The sequence below is a fragment of the Zosterops lateralis genome, assembly GCF_965231275.1.
Source record: "Zosterops lateralis genome assembly, chromosome: 2".
NCBI classification, from domain to species: Eukaryota; Metazoa; Chordata; class Aves; order Passeriformes; family Zosteropidae; genus Zosterops; species Zosterops lateralis.
In genome coordinates this window covers 61,659,120-61,679,975 of record NC_139763.1, presented here as the reverse complement: position 1 = coordinate 61,679,975, position 20,856 = coordinate 61,659,120, and the positions used below count along the sequence as shown (strand labels likewise).

Sequence of the window (20,856 nt, the reverse complement as noted above, 5' to 3'; positions counted from 1 at the left end):
TCCTACTACTAGAACTCCTGGATGTTCAGACCTGTGTCCAGGCATGTGAGAGGATCCCATGTCTAATCATCCTTTCAGAGTGTGTGCAAAAGATCAATGTTTCTGATGTTTACATTTTCCTAATATTTCTCGTATCTATTGATATGTCCTTACTGCTCCCTTTTCTGATACATTTCTTCACTCTCATTTGTTCTGCTTTGTTTTCTGCTTTGCTTTCTTATTTTGCTTTCCCATGTTTTCTCCTCTTCTTAATTCGTTTGCAGTCTCTGGAGATTAGCTGTAGTGAGACCTTACACAAGAAAGAGTTTCAGGAAAAAGAAATCATAGTGGAATGAGCTTCCCTTTTACTGCCTCTCTAGAGATCCTGCTGTAAAAGGCAACTTGCTGTCATTCCCGTAAATTTTCTTTTGCAGCCAGCTCTGCTGGGTGTCCCCTTTGTGCCCTCTGAACATCTGTGTTGTAGCTTATGTCTGAACCCAACTGGAGAACAAATGTGTGAACCTGCTTCTTATTTTGAGCAGAAGGCTGCTGCTATTAGTAGGGCACATGGCCTTGGTTCACCTGCGACTTCTTAATCCCCAGCTGGGAGTGAACCCAGCTGTCTGGATTCTCCCCTCCTGCCAGGCATGCCCTTGTCCACGGGCTAGCAAGTTTACCTGCTTTCCTCCAGACACTGCCCAGTGCCTGTCGTTTTTCATTCATTTTCTCCCTGAATTTTCCCCGAGATGTCATGCAGAAAGAAAGAAAGGAGTGAGCACTGCAGGGCTTTGGTGACATAGCTTACTTTCTGCTGCTTCTGAAAACTTCTCCTTGCATGCACACAGTCATGCAGGCACCACCCTTCTGCAAAAGCAAGAAATCTTTAAGTCTTGAAGTATTCAGGCTCCAGGGATGCCAGAGCAGAAGAGAAAGCTTCATTTGCTAAAATGTGCATAGGGGTTCCAGGAAAATTTGACAACGTTTCTGTGCCAGTTTTGGACACAGCACAAAACAGCTCACAGCATAATTTAGGAACTTAATCTCAAACAGACTTGCTTTAACCAACTTTTTACTTTAAAAGAAAAAAAAAAAAAGGGTGAAGAAAAGGAAGCAGCAGTGCTGCCCAGCTTGCAAAAGTGCTATCCCACTTTGGTGTGCTCAGGAGTGCTTGAAGTGCATCAGTGGTGAACTGCAGTCTCTGTGGCATATGCGTGTGTCCAAGAGAAAAAGGAAATCTGTTGTGTCAAGTTGGCTTCAGCTTATGCTCGAAGAGCTGTTGTGACAAGCCTGGAAGGTGCAGAAACTTTTCTGAAAGATCAGGTGTGATAGCAGAGAATGACTGCAACACTTGGGGAGAGGAAGCTGGAGTATTTGAGGTCAGTCTAAGTCGGCAGCCATCAGCAGGCAAGGGAACACAGCTGATTTAGAGCATGCACCAATTCAACCGCTTCCCTCAGATATTTGGGTTGGAATGACTGAGAATTAGCAAACCTTCCTGGCTGACATTGCTGAAAAGGCTACTGGACAACTTTGTTTTCCTTTTCAGTAAATGAGCTCCCTTGTGATAGAAGGGTGTGTGAGTTTCAGAGCTTTTCAAGCCAGGTTAGAAAAAGTTGGCCCCTTTCTTTCCAAAGCTATCCATCAAGGCAGTCCCAATGTGCCCCAGATGTCTCTGGGTGTGTAAATCCTGGGCAGGCAGTGGTCTCCCCTATTCATTTTGTGAATGCACTTGTTATGGAGAGAAGGGCTGTTCTGGCTGATTGTATGGCTGTAAGTGCTGAACAGCAAAATTTTCTAAACAAAAAAATCTGGTCCTCTTTAAACCATGGTGGACAGATATCTGTCTTCCATCTGTGGGAGCCTGTGCCAAACAGCAGAACTGCAAATTTTGTTCTGAAACCCCAGAGGAATAACTGGCACGCTCCAACTTTTTTTTTTTCTAAACTTCACACAAATCTGAAACATTAAACACAGAAAGTAACATTGAATGCTACAAGCAGGCAGAAACTGGGAAGTTCAGCTGGAAGGGCTGTGCATGGAAGAAAGCTCTGGCACAGGGCATGGAGCCCCTCAGCACTGCTGCATGGGTGTTGCTGTCGAGTGACAGCAGGCAGTGGTCACTCATTGTGGGGGCTGTCTCTTGGCTGGCAGTCCCCTCCTGGAGGGACCAGGGGGGTGGCTGGTGATCTTGAAGGTGTGTATGGCTCACAAGACCTCTCCAGAGGTGCAGAGTGGCTTACACCATGTTGAGATGTGACACCTGGAACGGGGACACTGAATACATGCTCTATACCAATTAAGCAAAATAGTCTTTAAAGAAAAAGAAGGCATTCTGATTAAAAAAAAGAACTTTTAGATACTATCAGGAAATATTCTGAATTCTGCATTGAGCTTTCTTAATAACACCAATATTTTACCTCTTTGGAAATACTTTCAAACTGACTTTTTTCTTAGTAGTGTTACCAGGAAAAAGTACTGCATGTATCTTCTATTCTGTAACCAGTAGGGAAGTACGTTTCCCTTATCTGACCACGATTTGATAGAAAAGTTTCTCTGGACACATTGCTGGCTTATGTTCAGCTGGCTGTCAACCAGCACCCCCCGGTCCTTTTACACCAGGCGGCTTTCCAAACCATTTTTCCCAAAGCCTGTAGCATGGGGTTGTTGTGACACAAGAGCAGGACCCAGGACTTGGCCTTGTTGAACCTCACACAATTGTTCTTGGCCCATCAATCCAGCCTGTGCAGATCCCTCTGCAGAGCCTTCCTGCCCTCTAGCAGATCAACATTCCCACCCAACTTAGTGTCCTCTGCAAGGAGACTGAGGGTGCACTTGATCCCCTTACCCAGACCATTGATAATGATATTAAGCAGAACTGTTTAATCAATTAGACTGAGATATTTTGTCTGTTCTTGTTCTTACTTGAGACTGCATTCAAGAAGGACTGTATTGTTTTCAGTGAGCTTGAATCAGTCTCATGGAGCAGCTGGGAAATAAAGCAGGACTGTGCATCAGCCATTATCAGCTGGGCAGTAGCAATTTGCTTTGGTTAGGGGAAGTGTCAGCTTTTACCAGTTCCCTGTTCATTTTTAATTTGTTTCCCCATCTAGGTGCACTGTGTTTTTAGTAATATGCACCTCTGCTGTGTTGTCCCTTTGATCAATCAAAGTTATTTTGCATTTCTGTCTTGGCGTGGTGCAACTGTTTGCCTCCTTTGGCAGAGCTAGGAAAATGTGTGTTTATGATAGGTGATTACAGGGATACCACTTTGGTACCAAAGCAGCTTCTCCTAATTCTCTGGAATGGTCATGGCCGAGTCCCGCTGCTAAACATGCTGTATGCTCCCCAGTAACACATGGTGTCAATAATTGAGGATGCCAATAATGGCAATAATGTCAGACTTGAAAAATAAAGCATTAATAAGGAGCTTTGAAATGGTCTCGTTTAAGATTGGTTGCTCTTTGTGACACCATTAATTCTGAACAGGAGTTTAATTCCAAGTGCAAGAAAATGAAGGAAAATGAAGGCACTTTTTCAGCTTAAATGCATTAATGAGTTTGAGTATGGAAGAAAGCAGCAGTCTTCTATGTGTGTGTGTTTTGTCCATGTTACATTGCTCACCTAACTGGCTGTCACCTGCAGGGGTCATTTCAGTAGACCTCCCAAACTTCCCTGCAGAGTCACTGCCTGTCACTATATCCCGTGCATGCATGGGCTGTAGATGGTAAATGTCCAAGTGGAATTTTTAGCTTGAGCACTCAAGAACCCAATGCCAGCAGTGAAGAAAACGGATACAATCTGCTGTTGGTTCAGTTATGCTTTTGCTTGAGGAAAATGTTTCCAAATTGGAGAGGCAGGTGCACACTTGTATGGTGCTTTTTGTTTAGATACTAATGATGCCATCCCAATGTGTATCCCTATTCATTGTGTGAAGGTTGGATCTGGAATCCTGTCCTGTCACAGAAAGAGTGTGTGGTAGCCAAATGTAACTACACATGAACAAAGTATCCTTATTTTGTCAAGATAAAATACCCAGCACAGAGTATCATAAATTGATCCCTGGAGGAGAGACCTAGAATATAAACTGTAGTACTTTGAATAGATGCGTGTTATAGTCGTATTGAACGCTGTGCAGCAATTTGTATTGTATTACAGCTGACAAAGTATTTTACTTCCTAATAACTGACTAGTGTAAATAGTGTTGCTATTTCCCCCATATTTATAATTACATTAATTGCTTTGTGTATTAATAACAGTTAAGTGTCAGAGCCCAAGCTGTAGCTGCCAGTAATCCATAAGCAACTTGTTTAGTATTCAAAATACAAAACTGAAGAGCCTTTTTGCTTGTGCATATCACAGCTCAAATTTTACATGGAAAAACCCACTGTTACCTAAATATTGTCATGTTCAATATGAAATCTAGTGCTAATGGAATGTCTTCCAGAAATGAAGAGAGACCTTCTAACAGATCAGAGGACATCCAATGAAAAGTAAATGAATAGCTCACTTTAGTTATGAATTGTGATTTATTTCCAAATGAAGCTAAGTTGAAAAAAGATGTTTCATGCTGTTGAAAGTAGCATTTTTCAGAGCCAAAACTGGAACATCCAAATGCAGTGCAATGTTTTTGTTTTGTAATGTGAGATAATTGGGCTAACAGTGTCACAAAGAAGCATTTGAGGATTGACTAAATTTTTCAAACAGAAGCTATTTTTTGGAAAGTTTCCAGAGAAATAAGCGTTCTGCATTGCTATCTTGCGGACTTTAGCATTTTTATTCTTAGAGACAAAGCAAATTGAGATTTCAGCATAAATCTAGCTAAAACTTCACTTGAAGAAAGTAACTTCTTCAGCTTCTAGGATTTGTTTCTTGTTTGTTTGTTTGTTTGCTTGTCTGTTTTTTAACTTCTGTTTTCTTTGTAGTTATGGTGCTTTATTTGTGTTGAAATCCTTGTTGGAGGCCAGCATTTAATGCAGTTGATGATTTTGAAATTTTGCAAACCACTAGCGTTTGTGAGGGCAGCAGAGTAAAGAGTCAGTTCCAACTTAATATTGCAGATACACACTGAATTATCCAGGGAAGAGCAAAGGTTGATTAAATTCACAAAATAAGGTGATTCATAGTTTTCTAAATATGTCACTCAGCCTAAAATTAACTCAATTATTTACCAGTCACACACATGCTAATGAATCCTGACAATCTCAATTGACCTGCTGTGATGAACTTTGCTGTCACCTAATATTATTTCCTCTGTATTTTCACTGAAAAGAGTGATTGTAGCATTTATCATATGCAAAGCAAAAATGATCATGGATTTTGGTTTTTTTTTTAATACTTGCAATTCCAGGGCACTAGTAAATTAATTACATTTAATTAAAGGCACTTCTTTTCTGCGAAAGTGTTTCCTAAAGTTTAATCCCCTAGAGATTTTACATGTGATAGTGATGAAAGTGGCTGCTTCTAAGGCAGCATCAATGATACAATTTGAGAAATAAGATTGAGCTTATCTTTTCATGCAAAATGTGACAAAATTATAGAACTTTAAAACTAATATGGTAAATAAGATTTATTATTATTTCTAAAATTAGAATCACCTTAGAAAGCCAGTTTTGGTGTCTTACCAGTAGCTATAAGAAATTTGTAAGCTAGCCAAAATAATAAATGAGTTTATCTATTTCCTACTGAAAACAGAAATATACAATTTAAATGAAAATGTGATTATTCTGGATTTGTACTTGAGTTATGGGTACATCTCCAAAAGGCTGCCCTGGATTATGAAATGGTATCTCTCTTTCCCTTTCCAAGGTTTTTGCCTCAAAGCTTTACAGAATCCTGGATGAAAATCAACATTGATCCATAAAATAGACATCACTAGCTCCACATGGGTAGGCCACAGCAGCTGAAAAGATTTCAGGCCTGCGGTTATTTCTGTCAGGAAAATGGAGATAGATAAAGATATAGATATATAATATTTAAAGCTGCTGGGCAGTGGTAGGCTTTTTGCAGACAGCTGCATGTTCAGCCTCTTTTGCTAGAATGGTTAAGTGGCTAATTAAGTGGACAAGTCAGGTCTCAGCATACCCTCAGGGAGAAGACTGCTGTGACTCCACCTCCTGTGAAAGTTGTGAGAGAGATGGGTTTGAGGCTGCAGCAATCTCATTGTGAGATGTGGTGCTGGCTATGAGATGGGCCTGCTAGAACCCATTTTACAGGATTTTACTCAGTGGCTGCCACCCACAGAGAAACATAAAAAGTTAAAAAATCCCTGAAATTTTCTGAAAAGTGAAACTAAAGCATCATATTTAATTGAATTTATTTCTGGGTAGTTCCAAATTGTTACTCAATTTGTTTAGAAAGCTGTTTGCTTGATGTTTTGGGTTTTTTTTTTAACAATAATTTCCATGATTTTCATACTTGATTCATTCAGTGACATCAGCTGTGGTGACCAAACACTTGTTTCCGTGGTGACAAATTGCAGTGTTACAAGCATGCTTGTATGAATCAGGTAAGAAAAACAGATCAACTATAAATGGAGAAAATTTGCTTGCAAAAATAAACCAGAAATATTTGGTGAAAGTTTGCTGGAGAATGGCTTGGAAATCTGAAAATGATAGGTGAATCTTCAGTTTATCCAAAAATTCTAGCCTGGCTGGTTTCATATTGAAGCACAAAGGACTCTGTCCACATCTGGTAACAACAGCCACCTGGAGAATGCTTAGAATAGATAAGTAACTTCACAAGAAGTGTGAATTAATTTAACTGCAATAAAAAAATAGCTTCTTGCTCATCCTCTAAAATATGACAGCCAGTGTCACAGCTCATTGTGATTAAGGTCTATCTCTCTAATAAAAGTTGCATCTTAAAAAGGTCTTGAGTGCCTTTCTTTTGTCATAGATACAGTCCACTGTGCATAGATACAGATTCCACTGATGTGAAAGCCAGGAGCTTGACCACTGAAGATGATGGAGCTGCATCAGGCTTCTGTAAATACAGGAGAATGTGACTTGTAGTCTCTATATGTAGAAAAGAATCTATGTCCAAATGCAGGATGCTTCAAATTATGTTTTATGGTATACTGTATTGTCATAGATTAAAATATATTTTGGGGCACATGGTAGTAATGCCAAAAAGACCCTGGATATATCCAGTGACAATATGAATTAATTCCATTCCCGTCATGACAACTCTCAGTGGGAATATTGTGGCTTGGCTGGGCTCAGACGTTATTTCCAATAAGTATGGAAATAATGGCTCACAGTGCTGTAAAGTGCTGGAAGATCTCCAGGGAAATCTCATCAGATTATGTGATAGGTTTGAAATTAATTCATGTCCCAACTGTATTTACACAATATACAGTTGTCTCTCTGATGGCTTATAAGGAAAGGTAAGTGCAACCATCCTAAATCAGTGAGGGGACTTGCTGCAATATGCTCTCTTGGTAGAGTATAGGTATTTTTCTGAGCTGTACAGAAAGTGCAGGCAACTCAGAAAATGGTTATATAACTTTCTTACACTGCAGGCTTATTGTTGTCTTGTTTGTAACCTCATTATGCCACATCATCATCTTTCTTGAATTTCTCATTGCCTCTAGTTCAGTAGACATCAATTTTTACATTGTCCTTTCGAAAATCTGAAAGGGAGAAAACTGTTGAGAAATTCTGCTTCTGGTGTGGGTATGACCCAGCTATAGATTTATCAGTTGATATATACGTACACCTTTCATTTCTAGATTTCTCTTTGGTGGAGGCCTCTTTATGGGCTGGTTTGGGATTATGCCAGGCTTTCCCTGGTCAGGTGTGTAGAACTGTGGCATGTTAGGCCAAAAACTGTCCCTTCACTGTCCTCCCAAAGGAGCAAGGGATTATCATCCATGGAAGAATGTACATAGTTTCACCATATTTGTACATAGTGAATACCCCAAGAAGCAGATGACAAATTTGCAAGTCCATCAGTTGAGTTTCTTGAATTAGGCCTCTTCTGGAAGCCATAAGCTAAAAGCTCAAATATGAATCCTTATATGATTTGAAGCATGCAGAAAATACGTTCTCTGGTTAAGAAGTCTTTAAAGGACTGGGAGAAGAGGGGTCTTCTTCAGAGATCTGCTTCTACCCTGAAGTTTGAATACAAGGGCTGAGTGTTTGTGGAGGTTCAGGGCAAAAGGGAAGTTAGCACCATATGCAACGTGCAAGGGCTGCAAGCCTGGACTAGGTCTTTACTTTTTTTAAAATGACATGGCTTTTGACATTGCTTTTAAGAACATGGAAATAAAATGGACAAGATACTGTGCATACTACAGCTTCTCTCCTCTCACTGGTTTAACTTATTTTGTATCTGGCTTCCTTCCCATTGTAAAAAAGGTGTTTTCTTCTCCAAAAGGTATTTTCTTTGTTCCTTTATGAATTCTTTGGTTTCCTCAAAGATTAAGTGATACAGAGAAGAACCTCTAGGATACTTTCTGTTGACTTTTTTTCTTCCCCAATAGGCTGTCTACAGACAGTCTTTCAGTTCTTTTTTCCTAATTTTATGTCTTTCATTTACTCTTAAGGAAAACTCAATTCTCCTTTTCTTTCCAATATCCATCACCTGTGGCAGGCAAGGGGTTGATTGGGCAACCTACTTTCTGTCTCTTTCCAGATTGGTTACGTTGATGGAAACATTTGGTACAATGGTTTGCTATAAACTCTAATTCTACTTAATGCTTCTTTTTTCCCCTCCATTTTGATAAAATCAGTGTATCAGCAGTCACATGTGGCACTAGAGTCTAAATGCAATAGATACCTGGGGGCCTTTCATTAATCACATAGAAGAGGAAACAGTAGAAAAACAAAACAATAATTTATTTCCTCTAATACTAATTCTTCCAGATTCCAATTGTCTTTATCACTTATAAAACCCACCAGAGTGCATATTAGAATCTCCTCCATTTTACCTGATATGTATGAATACAGCCACCTTTATTTCTACTTCTTATTGTTCATTTTGGCTATATTTTCTATGTAATTAGGAATTGTACTTTTCCTTCATAAGCATTTGGGGACGAGAAAGGGCTGTATAGTTCTTTATTCTTTGATTTGTTGAGCCAAAGTAGTTGGGATGGGATGTGTACCATCCAAAGAGCCGTTCACTAAATTACGATCAATCAGTCATTGAGATGACCAAAAGTGGAACAGATTGGTGATATGCCTGCTGCTGACAGCAGAAATACAAGATACAGATATTGCAGCAAGAGGGTCTGCAGAATTGTTATGACTGGTACTGGTGTATGAAATGGAAAGAAATCAGGGTGTTTCAATGCTGGGTTTGTAAGTGGCAGTCTAGAGAAAAACAGTTGTTATAATCTATCAGCTAAACTGGTTTTCAATTGAATTGTTTGGACCTTTTTTGACTTTATATGCCAAGAAATTAATAATTTGAGTCCCTTTCTTAGTGCTTTCTGAAGCATTGAAAATATGAACCCGAACACTTTGTGGTGCTTTAAAATTGTGTTTAGCATAGAGGTATTTATCTATTTGTCATGCAGAAGGAAAATTAATAATCTTCTTTGTGCACCAAAACTTTTATACTGAATGTTTTCTGAAATTTCATTATGTAGAAGCCCTATGGAAGCTGTGCTGTCCAAAACATTTTTCTTTTCATGTACTGTAATGTGTGTTTGTTCAAACAAAGAAATGCTTATCTGTTGAAAAGATAGCAGTGATAAATTACTTCAGCTTTCATGCTTACCTACTGTTTTCCATTTGGCATTAAATTCCTAGTTGAATCCCAGAGGCAGATATATCTGAATTCAAAAAGTTACCTTGATGCCTTTTTTTTTTTAGCCAGCCCCTGTGTTCTGATGATAAAAAAAAGTAAATTTAGTCATCTAAACCATTCTTCTTGTATAGTTTAAATCCCACTAGATATAAAAAGGGCTGAAATTTTTACAATTCTCTCTGAAATATATTAATTTTCAGAGGCTGTACAGGACCTCTACCTTTACTGTGACAACAACAGCACTTTAGATATCAACAGTTTAAATATCAGTTGAACCCAAATAGCATGCAAATTGAGCTTCCTACTTACCCTATCTCATTATGGACAATGCTGCATATGCTCTGTTAATCCTTTTGAAAAATTATTGACTCCTGAATAACTTTCTTTTACTACTATAAATCATATCTTGATGGTATTTTTTCCCTGTCATTGACTTTTAAGTTCAAGGGGCTGTTTTATTTTCATCAGAAAACAAATTTCTCTCTATGGTTAACATGAAATATTCTAGGCTCATGTTTTTCATTTTAATGGAGGTTCATCACTCTTCCCTGCCTGCTCCTCACTGAATAAGTGATACTTATGCAATGCACAAGTGGAGCATACAAAAACAGAAGAGTAACAAAACAGTTCAAGAAGCTAAAAGGCAGTATGATGTAAGAGCTGTATTAGTGTATCTGGTTGTGTAAGGGGAAAATAATTGTGAATTCTTGCTTCATTTGCCAATCTTTACCATGCATCAGTTGATAGAATAATTGTTATTTCCAAAATACCAACATTGGCTTTTAAGCAGGAGATGCTGTCTGTCCTAGCTGACTCTTTAGACATTTATCTTCATCCACATTTTCACTGATCCATATTGGTTGCCCTCTGAAGGAGTGTAAGCATCTGCTTGTGAAAGAGATGAAGTTTCTCACACTGCTTTAGCATGAGAATTTCCTGCCCTGGGATGAACAAACATGCACTTGACCAAACTCTTCACATCAATATGTGACAGTTTCTATCTGATGATACATATACTAAAATAGTTTGGTGGGAAGGCACCTACAACAGTCGAACTCTGTGACCCCTTCAGGGCTGAAGTTGATACTGTGCTACAAAAAATGAGATATGGAACATCATTTGAAAGGTAAAATTCTGCTAGGCTCAATAAACTACCAATTATTAGAATTATTATTAACATCACTACTATTATTATTATTGGATTCCAGCTGGGTGCTCTGCATTCCTAAAAGGATTATTTTTAGTGTAAAATCCTACCAGGAAAGGTGCACTTTTAAATAATGAAAGTCAAGGACATTTAGTATCTTGCAGAGCTAGCTCTACAGCAAAGGCAGTATTACTGTTACTTCGGGGCCATCAAAATTCAAGCCCTTCACGTGTGGAAGAGCTGTTTGAAAAAATGATTTTGAAAATGCTCCTTCACATTAAAAGCTGGAAAAAATTGTCCCCAGGATGATATTATCTGTATGTAGCCAGTAGTTTAACAAGGAGCTCTTCCAGACATATTCCTGCTCTTTTGAAACAAAATCTGTTTTCTGGAGTACATTAGCCTGCAGAGGAGAAGAAACAGGAAAGCTATTAATAGGTTTTCCCATTTAACCACATATACTCCTAACCCTCACTGAGAATATAGATAATTCTCTTTTGGCAAGCAAATGCCTGTTAAGGGCACTTTGCTGGATGCATTTGTGCTATTCTGTAATTGTGGTGGTCTGCAAAGATGGGCACAATCCCCAGAAAAATGACAGCAGGTGTACATTAATTAAATACAAGAACCACTCTGGCTTGTTGGTAGAAGGGGAGAGCACGCAGCTCACCTCCTTTCTTTGTAAATTATTCCAGCCCTGCATTCCTTCGCCTTGATGAGGACAGGATTTTGGTGGTTGGAGTTATAGTTAGTGGGATTTGGCCATTTTAACCCTCTAAGTTAAAAGAGCTGGAGTAATGCAATTATTTTTTCCCAAAGGAAATATATATGTTTCTATATATGTATTTGATTTTGTTGATAGTATTTAGACTAGGTAATTTGAAATGTGAGCAAAGCAGGTGAGATGTATTTTGTGGAGTCTGAGATCATCCTTCCTGTGGAAAATCTTTCTGAAATTATTGCATGGTGAGTAGAATTTAATCCATGCTATAGATAAAAGAGGCTGCCGTTTGAAAGTATTTTGATGAAGCACAGACACTGTGATATCTACATGATATGGTGGATTTCTTTATACTCGGAAAGTAATCTAAGCCTGTTAAAGACAAGTAAATAACCTCCATTTTCCCCCCTTCCCCTCCCTCTCTCTGCTTTTCTTTCCTTTGTGTTGCCTGTATTATAAGAATGCAAAAGTCTTTGGTGACCCTTCATGCATAGCACTGCTCAATGTGAAAGTTTTGTGGTGATGAAATCATCAAGAGAAAGCAAGAAACCAATTCAGCTATATTGTTATTACCATATTTTAGAAAAGGTAGCCTTCGCAGAGGAGAGTTTCAGTGGACTGAAAATGTATCCCAGCAGTGTAGCAAGCATTTTTCTGAGATGGTTATGGGGAAACAAAGTATTCTGCCATCAGGCTCTTTCCCTCCTCCTCCCCCATCCCTAACAGCAGCACAATGTTTACTGTTTTTACTGGCCACCTGCTTCCCTTCAAAATCCTCCTCATGCAAAACACAGTCGTTTCAGAACAGTCATTACACGTTTGGAAACAGCAAAGCAACTCTCCAAACCCCACTGATTGTGTTGTATAGCAACCCCACTGTATGCTATTTCTGCTGCTTGGAAGGCTGGTAGCTGCTTGGCAAGCTAAAGAAGAAGCTTCTTCCCAATAACAGTGTTTTTTCTTTTATCCCAGAGTGTGGTATTATTTTTCTAGTGGTATGATTAGGAAAGAAAATATATACAAAGCTTAAGAAATATTCCAATGTATTTATAATACAGTATTATGATGGGAATTAAATAAAGTTACTCAAGTGCTTGAGTTCATTCAAGTACTTTGGGGGCTTTTAAAAAGAAATAATTGTTGCATAGAAAGTCTTGCCTGAATAGCAATTATTTGATTAAAAGAATACTGGCCCGGGTCTTGTGCTTGGCTTTCTATGTGCCTAACCATGCAATCATTTTTTATTGCCATTGTTGAACCTAGATGGATTTAAATAGGGCTTCTCCCACATAGGTTCTCTAATAATACTTTTAAGGAAGAGAGCACAAGTAAATTGAAATGAAGTCCCGAACCCACATCTCAAGGAAGAGGGTGGGATGGGGTGTGAAAGGAACCCTGGAGCTGTCAGAAATGGCAGGAGCAGCATTCCGCAGCAAGGAGACCAGAGAGCTGGAGTCTTTCTGAGGATGGAAACACAACATTCTTACTGCTGAGAGTCCTTTGCTTTGACTGGATGCAGATGACAGTCTTTCTGAACCTACTGCTGCCTACAACAATACTTCCAAATGCAACTGGCACCCATTCCCACTGCCTGCAAGCAGTTATAGAAGGCAGGCTGGGTTTCTAGGTTTTCTTAGACCCAGCCTACCTAACAAATACAATTTCTTAACTGTGCATAAGGAAAATAAAAACAAAACAAAAAAAAAGGAAAAATAATGCTAAAATCTTTGTAAGACTTAAAAAAACTTGCATTCTGTCAATTGAAATCTGAAGTGCTGAGAAGGAATGACATGTTGCATTGTGGCAGATCTCAACAAGGATTGAGAAAGGGTGAGCCTGTGACACTCTGAGCAAAACTTCGTGCTTCTGGAAACATTCTTGTTTTGCAAAGTGAATTGCAGCTGATTGTTAAAGCATGGTTGCTGCTGCTGGCAGGAAAAATGGCTAAAACTCCAAAATGAAATACAGTAGAAAGGAGAATTTAAGAAGAATTCTGTCTGCAAAAGCCTTGTGCTATAAAATTCCTCTTGTCAAGAATGGAACAAGGACTTGACAGATAAAGAAATATAACAAACAACACAGCTTTTCCAGAGGTGTTGGAAATGTGCTCAGAGCAATGATGCAAGCCCTCAGCGATGATGGGTGTGTTGCCCATATCTTTCCCTTCCAAAGAAGTCCAGAAATACTCAGTGCATCCTTAATAGTCTGGAGAGACTGGGAAAGAATTGTCACTGAGTATTTATTTGAGTTGTAGTTGTAGGGAAGTATGAAGCAGATATTCATTTAATCTCAAGACTACAGATAGATGTGAAAAAAACCCACCCCAAACAACTCAGAGGTGCAATTATTTACCTTAAGGCATCTGATTTTTACAGGTTCAAAGAAAACAGATCTGTTTCTTGTCTATTGTTGTTGGAAATTTTGCTGTGTTTAGATAGAAAGTATTCTGGTTTTCATTAAATAAATATCTTTAAACAACTTACAACAGAATTCCGGAGGATTTCCACAGTAGTCTGTTCCTGTTGACATTAAGTGATAGTGTCTGAGAAGCTGCCACCATCTCACTCTGTTGTTAGTGTTCTGTCAAATATTGGCATCGGGTCACTGCTGTACTTGGCATGTCCTGAAATGGTTGCAAGATTCTTGGTCTGAAAGAAAAATTTATGAAATTACTGGGGATTTTTCAGTAGTGGTTGGGGGGAAGAAATCATTGTTTCAAGTTCCTTTCTGGTGTTGGAGGAGAAATGGATTGAAAAGACACAAAGAAACTCAGTTATCCAGGAGTGTGTCTGAGGATATCATAGAAGGGCATGTTATTCTTTTAGTTTGACATCCAGTTTGCAAAACAGCTGGATAAATTCAGAAGTAAGAGATTTTTTTTTTGTTGTTACAATAAACATATAGTTAAAAAAAACCCCTAAAGTTAAAATTTAATGGATTATGCCTGCCCATCATCAATAGATGGTTCCATGTCCAGGAAAAATATTAAAGAAAAAAATAGTATGGTAGTACTATAACTTATATTAGAATTTCACCACCACAGGTCTGCATAAAATCAATACTTTTAAGCCATTCAGCTTCAGCTGTTAAGGATTTTAATGAGGCCATTCACTTTGTAGATATTCTGAGTTAGTATAAGCTATTTCCTTTACATCCTTTTCACAAGCCCAAGAGATTTGGCATCCCTGGAGAAGATGTTGAACAAAGACAGGGTTTCTAGTAGAGAATCTTCTGCTCATTTGCTTTGGACATCAGGCCATAAGGTCCTCATGGTTGTTATTGGATTACCCCTTTTCAGAGTATTAAACAAGGTTAAAACTCTAGTTATTTTTTCATCTAGACGCTGACTCAGTGGGAAATGGGTATGGTTATTCTGGGATTGGATTTGACCTAAATTTGTTTCTTGGTTAGATTTGCATGCTGACCTCTTATTTTTGAGATCTCTGAACTGTCTCTTCTGTGGTCTGAAAAAATTGCCGACTTGATTAGTGCTAGTAATTTAAATTTCAATATCTGACATTTCGTTGCTGATCTGTTCTGTTTGTGTATGTCTCAAAGTGGTTCCCCAGTCAATACTAGTGTCTCAGTAATTTCAGACTGTGTCTGGGAGAACTTCTTTGTCTAAAAGGAGGAAGAACAAGCATTTGGAGTGGGAAAAAGTAGCTGGAACTAGACTTTAGACTTGTTGATAGAGTGAAAGAGGGAATGAGTTTGAATGATGTTTAGATGCAGCCATTGTTTCATATTCATCATCGTTATGCTGTGCATAATGCTGTGCAGAAGAGGTGGAGAGAGAGGTCACTCAAAGGGAAAAAGAAACCAAGGAAAAAAGTAGAAAGGCATAGCATGGAGCAAAGTTGAGAGAACAGATGGAACGAAGCCCCTTCCGAGCACTCTGAATCTCTGCTCAGCACTCCAAGGCAGCTTTCTCCAGGCTAGCAATTACATCTAGAGGGTTTGAGGAGCTCCAGGTAGCGATGAAGATGCAACAGCAAAGACACTAGCTTGACTATTCAGGGATCCTAGCAAAATATTTTGGATGTTGTCATGCTGATATCTGTGTTCCTTTGTTGTAACAACCCGTACCATCCAGGAAAAAAACAGACTAAGGCAGTGCAGTAATGTCTCAATGCTGCAAATGCACCTTTGTTCTTTCCTCCTTTCCACTGTTAGCTCCCCATTGCCCAAAGGCTTTTTATTCTCTGCTTCTTCTACCAGATAAAGGTCCATGACGAAATATGTAGCAAGGCAGACTTGTTGAAGCAGATTCTTGATCTGACATCAATCCAGCTTCAAATTTGCATATGAAAATGTAATAGGGTAATTTATCACCTTTATTCAGGTTAAGAGATAAAATTGCAGGAAGCTAACAACCTTCATTTGTACATTGAAAGTTAAAGAGAAGCTAGGCAGCTAGATAGCAGCACCTTTCCTTTTCTGATGTGGATTACCCAGAGGGAGTAATCATCATTCATTGTTTTCTACTGGCATCTTTACCTGATACTGCCAGGTAAATCACAGAGCAGAGCATGGTGCTGTCCTTTGATACTTTCAATTGTGGCAGGTCTTCAGCAAACATCCAGTATAACCCATGCAGGACTTTCAGTATAGCTTTTAAAAATAACTAAGGAGTTTGAAAAGACTGTGCTCTATCTGAGGACAAACAATAAAGTGAGTGTGGAGGAGGCTTCATTAAGATTGTTTGACCTATGAGCAAAATAAAGAGGAGGACAAGACAGGCTTTCCTAGTGATTTACTTTCTATGCCTATGAATCATGGGGTTTTTTTCCTCTGTTATTGTGATTGCTTTTTTTTTCCTCGGCACTGCTCACCCTATCATTATGGGTAGAAAATGTAAAGGGATTGTGATATTTTCTCAGCAGTGATGAAAGGAACAGGACACTTCAAGGACATGCTATAAAAGTTGTTAGGACTTCAAGATGCTGTAGCTTCTTCATCTGAAAGCACTGTGTACGATCCGTATTGGATTAATATGAGTCATGCTGAAGGATGCCGGCTATACTGTAAGCAATATTGATCTCACATATTCACTTTTTAACTTAGCAATTTCATTAATTTCCCCTTTTTTCCCTGGCATTTCTGGGTGAGTACACTTTCAAGGCTGTAAACCCCATGGGAAGGAGCCAGGCAATTCACGTTGGCAAAGAATCTGGCAAAAGACACTGCTTAAATATTTGCCAGGAGCGACAGAGGCTTGTTTAAAAAATAACTGTATGTTTCAGCTATTGTCTTGTGGGGCTTATTGGAAAAGAGCAAATAGAGGCACAAAATTTTGAAATTTTTATAAATCTTTCAAAATATTAAGGAGTATTTGCAAGATAGTAAAAGTTAAATATATTTTAGTATGATTTGATGTGGGTTGGCTTTTTCCCTGTTTTTGGTTGAGAGGAAGGGAAGAGAAAGCAGGAGGGGCTGTGTGCTGTGCAGTCACCAAGAAACCTTGGAATTGGAAAGTACAAAATGAAAAACCACAGATGTGAAACAGTGGTTCCTGACTTCCTTCTTATGAGCACAAACGTATCAACTTAATAACATCATTTAAAACCCCTCTTTTGGGGCCACAGAAGTAAAGGACATGGAAATAATTAGTAGTAGTCGAAACAAATCCACAACAAGTCACTTGTTCTTGGTGAAATGTTTCTCCACATTGCTTTATGGTTTATATCTGTCCAAACAAAGTATTCCCCAGACATATAGGAACACATCTAACATCGTATAAGATTTCTATGCAAGATGATAACGTGGACATGGCTTTGCCACAAAAGACAAATGTTCCTTGCAAAGTGCAGCAGAGCTCTTTGCTGAATGAAGGGAAAGGTGGAAGTCCCAGTGATACACCACACCGCAGGCATAGTTCACTTCAAACATAATAATTTCAATCAAATTATACCAGCAGGTCAGAGAATTGGTGGGCTTTCACACTGATGGTATTGTGTGAAATATTAGTCGAGCTATGCAGCTGAATAACTAGAGAGGATTTATTTATGATGGTTACTGGTGTTTTTCAGAACATCAAAGACCGAGGCAGCAGATTATGCAGAAGCTGTATTTCATGAAATAGACTTGATCATGATTTCCTGGGTATTTGGGGGTTTTGTAAAAAGAGAGAGCATAATTATTGAAAAACTTCTACTACAGTTCTCACAGGATTTTTCTTCTCACAGTTTTGTTCCTCCCTCCCATACTAGTTACCTTGATCTGGTAGAACATGAATTTTCCCTTCATAGAAGCTGTGGAGAAGAATCATCAGCTCCTAATTAGCTCAGCACACTTAACATTGTGCTACCAAATATGTGGTCTGTCTAAAGGTAGATTGGTTTATCTCGAGGTTCGTGTTTTTTGAGCTCGTGCAGCCTGAGTAGTGTTTTTCTTCAGGAGGAGCTTAGGCAGTAGGAGTGGTACAAATCTTCTCAAGCTGTGCAAGAGTGGCAGGAAACATGGGCTGTTATCAACAGAGTAAATGCAGGTCACTCGCAGGTGGGTTGAAGGATATTCTTTTCCATTTTGTTAAAATATCTGCAGGCAGCCAGAAGCATTCTAATTTTTGCAGTGCTGTTTTGTTAACTGAAAGAACCTGATGAAATTTTTACATATGAGCTGCAGCATGAGCTCTTTTGAAGACAGCAGCTAAAGCGGATGAAGTTTGTGAGGGCTTGAGGTAGAAATTGTAGCACACTTAACCCATGGTTGTTGCTTTTCCATGACAATACTATAAACACCAACTGACTACCTCCAAAGTGGATAAGCTTCTGCACTGAAGTGTGAGGCTGGACATGACAGGTGAAGAAAATAAAAGCAGGAAATAAATGCAGTTGTTTGGTGTCTGCACCACATGCTGGCACCACTGACATCAATAGGATTGCTTCCTTTTTTACCAGCTGCAGTGTTAGTTTTGTGGCATCTGAGGACTTCAGGAGACTTGTGGCAGATTTCTGAGAGTCTCCAACTGAGAGACTGTTTGATTTAGGTTTTCCATGAAAAATCCACTAAACCAAAAGGCACCATTTGGGAGTAAAATTTTGTGATGTTCAGAGTGGTGGGCTCCCCCCTGATACCCCTGAGTGTGGTAACAGATACTGCTCTGTTATCTGACACATTTAGTTCAGTTTAAAGCATTACACAAGTGGGAAAACACCTCTTTTTACTGAATTTCTTCTGGGAAGAGCACTGAGCTGGTAGGTAATTTTTGAGATTCTTTTAGCCTAACAGGCCTCTCCCAACTCTGGAAAGCTTGTGACAGTCAAGGGAAAAGTTGAACAGCCTTTGCCGGGATGCTGCAATAATTTCATGAGGAATGGAAGTGGGTCATTCTGGATGTAAAATTCAATTGAAACATGTTTTGTTAGCATTGAGACATTTGAAGATCCATCTGCAGAGGGTGTGTCCACTTCTTCTGCCATGACATCTGTTTGGAAGGAAGTGCAAAATTTCCTTTGTGATTCACACCAGAGCTACAGAGTTGGGAAATTCCCTCTCCTCTCATTATACTCCGTGTTTCACCCTTGAGTGGAAAGGACTATGGCTTGCTAGACGGAAAATGGACTTTTAAAAAAGTCCAAGTGAAAATGAACTTTTAAAAAAACACATGAGGAATCAAATGGTAATTTCTCTTACTATAGATGCTGGGAAATCTAGCTCCTATTGTGACACTATTAAGATGTCTGAAAATTGTTTACTTTTTAACACACCATAGAAAGGATTGTTGCGAGGCATCCTTTCCAAAGTGGGATAATGAGTAAGAAAAAGGAAGGCAAAATGCAGGAATTTGTTTCAGAATCATGGATATTATATGTGAAATATTACTGTTTATAATGGAAAAACCTGTTATTTTAAACTACTCTTCAAAATCTTATGGTTTGGACTAGTTAATTTTGTTTCCTGCTTGGGTTTGAACATTTCATGTCCCTTGGAAATTAGATGTTGTAACTAGTGTTCCCAGTAGTAGTGCATTAAGCTGCAAAGTGCTGGATTTCAAGCATATTGAGCAGTAAGTACTCTTGAGTTTTTATTACTGCCACATACCTTGTGATAGCCAGTTCCGTAATCATATAATATGATGCCTCAAACTGATATGTTTATTGTTCTAAAAAAATTAATAGGCAGATGTTGACCCTGGCAGCCAGATAGAAGGGAAGATTTCCAAAGCATTAAATGTGATATTGAATTTGCTGCATTAAATGATCTATCTTTATTTTGGTCAGGTTGCTTATCTGTTAATTGTGATGTATAAGTCTAGCTACAAACATTTTTTTTAAATACTGTCAGCAAGTCAAATCCTATGTTTGCAGACCTAGCAGGCAGAGGATAAGGTCAATCTCTTTTCTGATTGTGATATCCTGAACACTTCAAAATGCTTCTACATCTATGCATTTTTAAGTGAATGCTGCTGTAAAATCCAGGTGACTTCAGTTGCTTTAAAACAGAGTCTCAGAGGATTTTTGGAGATGTTGAATCCACCTCTGGGGCTCCCCGCATAAAAAGGAAATGGGCCTGTTGGAGTGGTTCCGGAAGAGGGCCACAAAGATGATCAGAGCACCTCTCTGATGAAGGCAGGCAGAGAGAGTTGGGGTTCTTTAGCCTGGAGAAGAGAAGGCTCTGGAGAGACCTTATAGCACCTTCCAGCAACTAAAGGGGTCCTACAAGAGAGCTGGAGAGGGGACTTTCAGAAGGGCATGTGAACAGGACAAGGAGTAATGATCTTAAACTGAAAGAGGGCAGGTTTAGATTAAATACTAGGATGAAATTCTTTACTATGAGGGTGCCAAGACAATGGAACAGGTTGCCCAGGGAAGTTGTGGAAGTCCTATCTCTGGAAATGTTCCAGGCCAGGTTGGATGGGACTTTAAGCAACCTGGTCAAGTGGAAGGTGTTTCTGCTTATGTCGGGGAGGCTGGAACTAGATGATCTGTAAAGTCCCTTCACACCCAAACTGTTCTTTGAGCTATGCCCACTGAGTTAGAAAAATTGGTTCCCTCAAGGCAGAGTTTCTTAGCATGGGCACAGTGTTACAGTAAAGCATCAGACCAGTCTTTTTTATCAAGTACAGCAGCCTCTGTCTCTGTCTTTGCAGCTCAGATAATGGGTGGATGAAGTGCAGGACAACTGCTGAGCACATAAACATATCTTTAAAGGGATCTATTTTGAGGAATTACAGAAAATAGAGTCTGTTTGGAATAATCAAACCAAACTAGCAAATACTCAAGTTTATTTTCCATTGTCTGTGAAAGGAGATTAG

General features: G+C 39.0%; 1 protein-coding gene across 5 annotated transcripts in view; it reads left to right on the top strand.

Annotated features, from left to right (window-relative positions):
* ENOX1 (ecto-NOX disulfide-thiol exchanger 1) overlaps nt 1-20,856 on the top strand; it is a 370,196-nt gene that overhangs the window by 89,599 nt on the left and 259,741 nt on the right. The gene's annotated exons all lie outside the window — the stretch shown is intronic.